Source organism: Chlorocebus sabaeus, chromosome 3, assembly GCF_047675955.1.
Source record: "Chlorocebus sabaeus isolate Y175 chromosome 3, mChlSab1.0.hap1, whole genome shotgun sequence".
NCBI classification, from domain to species: Eukaryota; Metazoa; Chordata; class Mammalia; order Primates; family Cercopithecidae; genus Chlorocebus; species Chlorocebus sabaeus.
Genome location: NC_132906.1, coordinates 7,954,736 through 7,965,019, shown reverse-complemented (window position 1 = coordinate 7,965,019; position 10,284 = coordinate 7,954,736).

Here is a 10,284-nt window from a genome sequence, read left to right as displayed (position 1 = left end):
AAGATAACATTGGAAAAACCCTTCTAGACATTAACTTAGGCAAGGGTTTTATGACCACGAACCCAAAAGCAAATGCAATAATAACAGAGATAAATAGTTGAGACTTAATTAAACTAAAAGCTTCTGCACAGTAAAAGCAATAATCAGCAGATAAACAGACCACAGAATGGGAGAAAATCTTCACAAACTATGAATCTGACGAAGGAATAATATCCAGAATCTATGAGGAACTCAAATCAGCAAGAAAAAAAAACAAATAATCCCATTCAAAAAGTGGGCTAAAGACATAGACAACTCTTAATTCTCAAATATACAAATAGCCAACAAACATAAGAAAAAAATCATCACTAATGTGATTTACTAAATCACACAGTAATGTGTATTACTAAAATAATCACTTATCATCACTAATCATCAGGGAGATACAAGTAAAAATCATAATGCGATACCACTTTACTCCTGCAAGAATGGCCATAATAAAAAAATAATAGATGTTGGTGTGGATGTGGTGAAAAGGAAACACTGGTATACTGCTGGTGGGGATGTAAACTGTAAAAACCACTATGGAAAACAGTGTGGAGACTCCTTAAAGAACTAAAAGTAGAACTACCGTTTGATCCAGCAATACCACTACTTGGTACCTACCCAGAAGAAAAGAAGTCATTATATGAAAAAGATACTTGCACACATACGTTTATAGCAGCAGAAATAGCAATTGCAAAAATACGGAATCAGCCCAAATGCCCATCAATTTATGAGTGAATAAAGAAAATTTGGTACAAACGTACTATGGAATACTAATCGGCCTTAAAAATGAATGAAATAATGGCATTCGCAGCAACCTGGATGAAGTTGGAGACCATTATTCTAAGTGAAGTAACTCAGGAATGGAAAACTAAACATCGTATGTTCATTTTCACACTGATCAGAGAGAACACCCTTCTGTCAACAGGCATCTGCAGTTTTCAGGACCTGGCAGAAATTCTCTCTTCCACCTTCAAAAGTCAGACACAAAAATAGAGGCAGCTGCTAGGCCCCTCTTCCCAGAGCCAAGTGACTGGGACCATCAGTGGGAAGGACGGAGGCTTGAGCTTCCCTGGTCCCCCAGGTCGTCTGGGTGCTGCCCTCCCCTGCTGCAGCTGCGCCCTGTGACGTCCGATTCCGCGAGGCGCCTTCCTGGCCGGTGCGGGACCCTATGGCCAGAGGGTGCCCAGCGCGCGATGCTTTGCGCGCTTTCTGGAGTCCTGAGGCCAACGGTCACCAAGCTCAGCACACTTGGCCCGGGCCGCAGACTTCGGAAACTTCTGGAAGCCGAATTTCTAACGGAAGGTCCCGACGATTGCACTGCTGTCATGGGCAACTACCTGAGCTGGTTCCTGGGCTGGCCCCGGGCCAGGGTGCTGCCCTGAGCCCAGAAGCACCGATCCCTGCCGTCCAGGCCTGTCCTCCGCTCCCAGGTCCAGGACCGCTGCAAAGTCGTCTACGTCCATGGGAAGCGCTGGGTCCGCACCCGGCCCCTCCCCACCGCTCCTCCCGACTGGGACTACTCCCGCATCCGGAGAGAGCTGATCCCAGAGGCCTGGAGGCGCTTTCCCAACAGGCCACCACTCCTAAGCCTCACTGGGCCCGACTTTTCCCAGGCTCACCTGGCCTACATGAAGCGGTGGCTTTGGAAGGCCCGGCACCCCCGGCCCGTCCGCAGCCTGGTGACCGTGAAAATCGCCCCGCCGGAGCACAAAGAGAAGCCTGTACAAGCGTCACCTCCCCTCGAGGCCCCAGATCCCTGTGCCAGGGAGACCGTGCTGAAGGCCCTCAGCCAGTGCAGCAAGGGAAAAAGGAAATTCGATGAGCCACTCTGGTTTGAGGTCTCAGACACCAAGCGTAGCAAGCAGAGCCCGTCACCCAGGCTGTCTGCCTTCAAGCCCATCAGGAGACATGGAGAGGTCCCCGCCTTTGTGCCCAGGCCTGGGCCTCTCAGAAGAAACCGCCACTCTCCAGCAGCAGTGTCATCGAGGAGAAGCAGCCTTCCCTCAGCCCGCCGCCTGCCCTACTGCAGGAAGTACGCCAGCCACAGCCCAGTCGCCGAGCCACCGCGGGAGCTCTAGGAGCAGGTGCAGCAATGTCTCGGTGTCTTGGGTCTTCCTACACACCAAGGAGCCGCCCCGGGGAGACCATGCACCTCTGAGCACACCCAGCCTGCAGCCCGGCTCAGAGTCAGGGCCCTGCCACCTTCTCCTGAGCCTCCAGACTGCTTCATCTTACTGACCCTTGTTTTACCCCCACAGGAGCCACTGACCCCACCAGGGCACTTCCCACTGCCTCAGCTGACCACTCTGCCAGCCCTCCAGCCTCACCTCTCCTTAGCCTGCGGAGCCCACACTGAAGAGACCTTGTTGCCCTCAAAACCCTTACCTTTCCCCTGCCCACCCACTTCTGCCTTCTCCCCGGAAACAGGAGGCAGGCATATCCTCCTTTTTCACAGTTTGCCTAAATATTTGTTCTTCTTTTAAATAATAGTAAATGTCTTTATTATTTTAAAAAAATAGAAATGAGTTGCATATCCTTAAGCAAGAAAAGAAAGAAAAATTCAAGGTACACCTTACCCTATATACAAAAACTAACGCAAGTAGATCATAGACTTACATGTAAAACCAATGAATTTATATCTTTTAGAATAAAAGAAAGGAAAAATTTTTTTGACCTTGTGTTTTGCAAATATTTTTTAGATAATACCAAAAACAGAGTCTATAAAAGAAAAAATATATGAATTGGACATGGTTAAAATTAAGAACATAACCTCTTCAAAATGTACTGTTAGGAGAATGTGAAACAAGCCCTAGACTGTGGGGAAAATTGCATATCATTTAGCTCATAAAAGAATTGTAGAAAGAAAAGGTAGAGTGGCTGGCAAGATGGCTGAATAGGAACAGCTCTGGTCTGCAGTTCCCGGTGAGATCAACACAGAAGGCAGGTGATTTCTGCATTTCCAACATAGGTACCCAGCTCATCTCATTGGGACTGGTTAGGTAGTGGGTGCAGCCCATGGAGGGCGAGATGAAGCAGGGTGGGGTGTCACCTCACCTGGGAAGTGCAGGGGCCAGGGAACTCCCTCCCGAAGCCAGGGGAAGCCCTGAGGGACTGTGCCATGGGGGACCATGCGTTCCGGCCCAGATACTACACTTTTCCCAACCCACAGACCAGGAGATTACCTCGGGAGCCTACACCACCAGGGCCCTGGGTTTCAAGGACAAAACTGGGCGGCTGTTTGGGCAGACACCGAGCTAGCTGGAGAAGTTTTTTTTCATACCCCAGTGGCACCAAGAACACCAGTGAGACAGAACTGTTCACTCCCCTGGAAAGGGGGCTGAAGCCAGGGAGCCAAGTGGTCTAGCTTAGCAGATCCCACCCCCATGGAGCCCAGCAAGCTAAGATCCACTGGCTGGAAATTCTCACTGCCAGCACAGCACTCTGAAGTTGGCCGGGGTTGCTCCAGCTTGCTCTGGAGAGAGGCGTCGGCCATTAATGAGGCTTGAGTAGGCGGCTTTCCCCTCACAGTGTAAACAAAGCAGCCAGGAAGTACCAACTGGATGGAGCACACCACAGCTCAACAAAGCTGCTGTAGCCAGACTGCCTCTCTAGATCCCTCCTCTTTGGCCAGGGCATCTCTGAAAGAAAGGCAGCAGCCCCAGTCAGGGGCCTATAGACAAAACTTCCATCTTCCTAGGACAGAGCACCTCAGGGAAGGGGCGGCTGTGGGTGCAGCTTCTGCAGAATTAAACGTTACTGTCTGGCAGCTCTGAAGAGAGCAGTGGATCTCCCAGCACAGCACTCGAGCTCTGCTAAGGGACAGACTGCTCCTCAAGTGGGTCCCTGACCCTCATGCCTCCTGACTGGGAGACACCTCCCAGCAGGGGCCGACAGACACCACATACAGGAGAACATCTAGCAGGTGCCCCCTGGGACGAAGCTTCCAGAGGAAGGAACAGGCAGCAATCTTTGCTGTTCTGCAGCCTCTGCTGGTGATACCCAGGCAAATGGGGTCTGGAGTAGAACTCCAACAAACTCCAGCAGACCTGCAGCAGAGGGGTCTGACTGTTAGAAGGAAAACTAACAAGCAGAAAGGAATAGCATCAACATCAATAAAAAGGACATCCACATAAAACCCCATCCGAAGGTCACCAACATCAAAGACTAAAGGTAGATAAATCCACGAAGATGAGGAAAAACCAGTGCAAAAAGGCTGAAAATTTCAAAAACCAGAATGGCTCTTCTCCTCCAAAGGATCAAAACTCCTTGCCAGCAAGGGAACACAATTGATGGAGAATGATTTTGATGAATTGACAGAAGTAAGCTTCAGTAGGTGGGTAATAACAAACTCCTCTGAGCTCAAGAAGCATGTTCTGACCCAATGCAAGGAAGCTAAGAACCTTGAATAAAGGTTAGACTAATTGCTAGCTAGTATAACCAGTTTAAAAAAAACACAAATGACCTGATAGACCTGAAAAACACAGCAGGAGAACAACATACACATGTATTAATAGCCAAATTGATCAAGCGTAAAAAGGATATCACAGATTGAAGATCAATTTAATGAAATAAAGCATGAAGATAAGATTAGAGAACAAAATGGAAAAGGAATGAACAAAGCCTCCAGAAAATATGAGACTATGTGAAAAGAGCAAACCTACATTTGATTGGTGTACCTGAAAGTAACAGGGAGAATGGAACCAAGTTGGAAAACACTCTTCAGGATATTATCCAGAACTTCCCCAACCTAGCAAGACAGGCAAACATTCAACTTCAGGAAACACAGAGAACACCACTCAGATACTCCTCAAGAAGAGCAATCCCAAGACGCATAATCATCAGATTCATCAAGGTTGAAATGAAGGGGCAAATGTTAAGGGCAGCCAGAAAGAAAGGTCAGGTTATGCACAGAGGGAAGAGCATCAGACCAACAGCAGATCTCTCTTCAGAAACCCTACAAGCCAGAAGAGAGTGGGGGCCAATATTCAACACTCCCCCCCCTTTTTTTTTTTTTTTGGAAATGGAGTCTCGCTCTGTTGCCCAGGCTGGAGTGCTGTGGTGTAGTCTCGGCTCACTGCAACCTCCATCTCCCAGGTTCAAGCGATTTTCCTGCCTCAGCCTCCCACATAGCTGGGACTACAGGTGCGTGCCACCATGCCCAGCTAATTTTTGTATTTTTAGTAGAGAGAGAGTTTCACCATGCTGGCCAGGATAGTCTCAATCTCTTGACCTCAGGATCCACCCACCTCAACCTCACAAAGTGCTAGGATTACAGGTGTGAGCCATTGCACCCAGCCTCAACATTCTTAAAGAAAAGAATTTTCAACCCAGAATGTCATATGCAGCCAAACTAAGCTTCATAAGCGAAGGAGAAATAAAATCCTTTACAGACAAGCAAATGCAGAGAGATTTTGTCACCACCAGGCCTGCCTTACAAGAGCTCCTGAAGGAAGCACTAAATATGGAAAGGAAAAACTGGCACCAGCAACTGCAAAAATATACCAAATTGTAAAGACCATCAACACCATGAAGAAACTGCATCAACTAACAGGCAAAATAACCAGCTAGTGTCATAATGACAAGATCAAATTCACACATAACAATATTAACATTAAATGCAAATGGGCTAAATGCCCCAATTAAAAGACACATACTGGCAAATTGGACAAAAAGTCAAGACCCATGGGTGTGCTGTATTCAGGAGACCCATCTCATGTGCAAAGACACACATAGGCTCAAAACAAAGGGATGGAGGAATATTTACCAAGCAAATGGAAAGCAAAAAAAACAACAACAAACAAACAACAAAAAAAAGGGTTTGGGCTGGGCATGGTGGCTTCCACCTGTAATCCCAGCACTTTGGAAGGCCAATGTGGGCAGATCACGAGGTCAGGAGATCGAGACCATCCTGGCTAACACAGTGAAACCCTGTCTCTACTAAACATACAAAAAATTATCCAGGCGTGCTGGCACACACCTGTAGTACCAGCTACTCAGCAGACTGAGGCAGGAGAATGGCTTGAACTGAGAGGCAGAGGTTGCAGTCAGCCAAGACTGCAACACTGCACTCCAGGCTAGATGACAGAGCAAGACTCCATCTCAAAAAAAAAAAAAAAAAAAAAGGAGGAGTTGCAATCTTAGTCTCTGATAAAACAGACTTTAAACCAACAAAGATCAAAAAGGCAAAGAAGTACTTTATATAATGGTAAAGGGATCAACGTAACAAGAAGAGCTAACTATCCTAAATATATATGCACCCAACACAGGAGCACCCAGATTCATAAAACAAGTTCTTAGAGACCTACAAAGAGATTTAGACTCCCACACAATAATAGTGAGGAACTTCAACACCCCACTGTCAATATTGAACAGATCAATGAAACAGAAAAGTAACAAGGATAATCAGAACTTGAACTTAGCTCTGGATGAAGTGAACCTAATAGACATCTACAGAACTCTCCACCCCAAATCTACAGAATATACATTCTTCTCAGCACCACATCACTCTTATTCTAAAATTGACCACATAATTGGAACTAAAATACTCGTCAGCAAATGCAAAAGAATGGAAATCATAAAAAACAGCCTCAGACCACAGTGCAATCAAATTAGAACTCAGGATTCAGAAACTCACTCAAAACCACACAACTACATAGAAACTGAACAACCTGCTCCTGAATGACTACTTGGTAAATAATGAAATTAAGGCAGAAATAAATAAGTTCTTTGAAACCAATGAGAACAAAGACACAACGTATCAGAATCTCTGGGATCCAGCTAAAGCAGTGTTCAGAGGAAAATTTACAGCACTAAATTCCCACATCAGAAAGTGGGAAAGATCTAAAACAGACACCCTAACATCAAAATTAAACAAACTAGAGAAGTAAGAGCAAACAAATTCAAAAGCTAGCAGAAGACAAGCAATGACTAAGATCAGAGCAAAACTGAAGGAGATAGAGGCATAAAAACACTTCAAAAAATCAGTGAATCTGGGAGCTGGTTTTTTGAAAAGACTTAACAAAATAGAGAGACTACTAGCCAGACTAATGAAAGAGAAATGAGAGATCATCAAATATCCACAATAAAAACTGATAAAGGGGATATCACCACTGATCCCACAGAAATACAAACTACCATCAGAGAATACTACAAACACCTCTGTGCAATTAAACCAGAAAATCTAGAAGAAATGGATAAATTCCTGGACACATACGCCCTCCCAAGACTAAACCAGGAAGAAGTCAAATCCCTGAATAGACTAATAATAAGTTCTGAAATTGAGGCAGCAATTAATAGCCTACAAACCAAAACAAACAAACAAACAAACAAACAAAAAACCCAGGACCAGACGGATTCACAGTCGAATTCTACCAGAGGTAAAAAGAAGAGCTAGTACCATTCTTTCTGAAACTATTCCAAACAATAGAAAAAGAGAGATTCCTCCCTAACTCATTTTAGGAGGCCAGCATCATCCTGATTCCAAAACCTAGCAGAGACACAACAAAAAAAAGAAAATTTCAGGACAATATTCCTGGTGAACACCAATGTGAAAATTCTCAATAAAATACTGTCAAACCAAATCCACCAGCACATCGAAAAGCATATCCACCACGATCAAGTCAGCTTCATCCCTGGGATGAAAGTCTGGTTCAACATATGCAAAATAATAAACGTAATCCATCACATATACAGAACTGATGACCAAACCACACAATTATCTCAATAGATACAGAAAAGGCCTTTGATAAAATTCAACACCCCTTCATGCTAAAAACTCTCAATAAGCTAGGTATTGATGGAACATATCTCAAAATAATAAGAGCTATTTATGGCAAACCCATAGCCAATATCATACTGAATGGGCAAAAGCTGGAAGCATTCCCTTAGAAAACCGGCACAAGACAAGGATGCCCTCTCTCATAGTATTGGAAGTTCTGGCCAGGGCAATCAGGAAAGAGAAAGAAATAAAAGGTATTCAAATATGAATAGGGGAAGTCAAATTGTCTCTGTTCGCAGACGACATGATTATATATTTAGAAAAACCCCATCATCTCAGCCCAAAACTCCTGAAGCTGATAAACAACTTCAGCAAAGTCTCAGGATACAAAATCATTGTGCAAAAATCACAAGCATTTCTTTTCTTTTCTTTTTTTCTTTTTTTTTTTTTTTTTTTTTGAGAATGAGTCTCACTCTATTGCCCATTCTGGAGTACAGTGCTGCGATCTCAGCTCGCTGCAACCTCCACCTCACGGGTTCAAGCTATTCTTGTGCCTCAGCCTCCTGAGTAGCTGGGATTACAGGTGCACACCACCGTGCCCAACTAATTTTTGTATTTTTAGTAGAGATAGGGTTTCATCATGTTGGCCAGGCTAGTCTCCAACTCCTGACCTCAAGTGATCTGCCCACCTCGGCCTCCCAACATGCTGGGATTACAGGTGTCAGCCACCACTCCCCACCTAATCACAAGCATCTCTATACACCAATAATAGTCAAGCAGACAGCCAAATCATGAGTGAACTCCTATTCACAATTACTACAAAAAGTAAAATAAAATACCTAGGAATACAACTTACAAGAAATGTGACAGACTTCTTCAAGGAGAACTACAAACAACTGCTCAAAGAAATAAGAAAGGACACAAGCAAATGGAAAAAAAATCCATGCTCATGGATAGGGAGAATCAATATCATGAAAATGACCATACTGTCCAAAATAATTTATAGATTCAGTGCTATCCCCATCAAGCTACCACTGGCTTTCTTCACAGAACTATTAAAAACTACTTTAAATTTCATATGGAACCAAAAAGGAGCCCATATAGCCAAGACAGTCCTAAGCAAAAAGAGCAAAGCTGAAGGCATCATACTACCTGACTTCAAACTCTACTACAAGGCTACAGTAACCAAAACAACATGGTACTGGTACCAAAGCAGATATACAGACCAGTTGAACAGAACAGAGGCCTCAGAAATAACACCACACATCTACAACCATCTGATCTTTAGCAAGTCTGACAAAAACAAGAAGTGGGCAAAGGATTCCCTATTTAACAAATGGTGCTGGGAAAACTGGCTAGCCATATGCAGAAAACAGAAACTGGACCCCTTCCTTACACCTTATACAAAAATTAACTTAAAATGGAATAAAGACTGAAATGTAAAACCTAAAGCCATAAAAACCCTAGAAGAAAACCTAGGCAGTACTATTCAGGACATAGGCATGGGCAAAGACTTCATGACTAAACACCAAAAGCAATTGCAACAAAAGCCAAAATTGACAAATAGAATCTAATTAAACTGAAGAGCTTCTGCTCAGCAAAAGGAACTATGATCAGAGTGAAAAGGCAACCTACAGAATGGAAGAAAATTTTTGCAGTCTATCCATCTGACAAAGGGCTAATATCCAGAATCTACAAGAAACTTAAATTTACAAGAAAAAAACAACCCCATCAAAAACAGGGTGAAGGATATGAACAGATACCTCTCAAAAAAAAAAAAAAAAAAAAAAGACATTTGTGCAGCCAACAAGCATACGAAAAAAATGCTTATCATCACTGGTCATTAAATAAATGCAAATCAAAACCACAATGAGATACCATCTCACGCCAGTTAGAATGGCAATCATTAAAAAGTCAGGAAACAACAGATGCTGGAGAGGATGTGGAGAAATAGGAATGCTTTTACACTGTTGGTGGGAGCGTAAATTAGTTCAACCATTGTGGAAGACAGTGTGGCCATTCCTCAAGGATCTAGAATCAGAAATACCATTTGACCCAGCAATCCCATTACTGGGTATATACCCAAAGGATTATAAATCATTCTACTATGGACACATGCACATGTATGTTTATTGCAGCACTATTTACAATAGCAAAGACTTGGAACCAACCCAAATGCCCATCAATGATAGACTGGATAAAGAAAATGTGGCACATATACACCATGAAACACTATGCAGTCATAAAAAAGGATGAGTTCCTGTCATTTGCAGGGACATAGATGAAGCTGGAAATCATCATCCTCAGCAAACTAACACAGGAACAGAAAACCAAACACTGCATATTCTCACTCATAAGTGGGAGTTGAACAATGAGAACACATGGACACAGGGAGGGGAATATCACACACTAGGGCCTCTCAGGGTCTAGGGGTCAAGGGGAGGGAGAGCATTAGGACAAATACCTACTGCATGCCAGTCTTAAAACCTAGATGATGGGTTGATAGGTGCAGCAAACCACCATGGCACATGCATACCTAT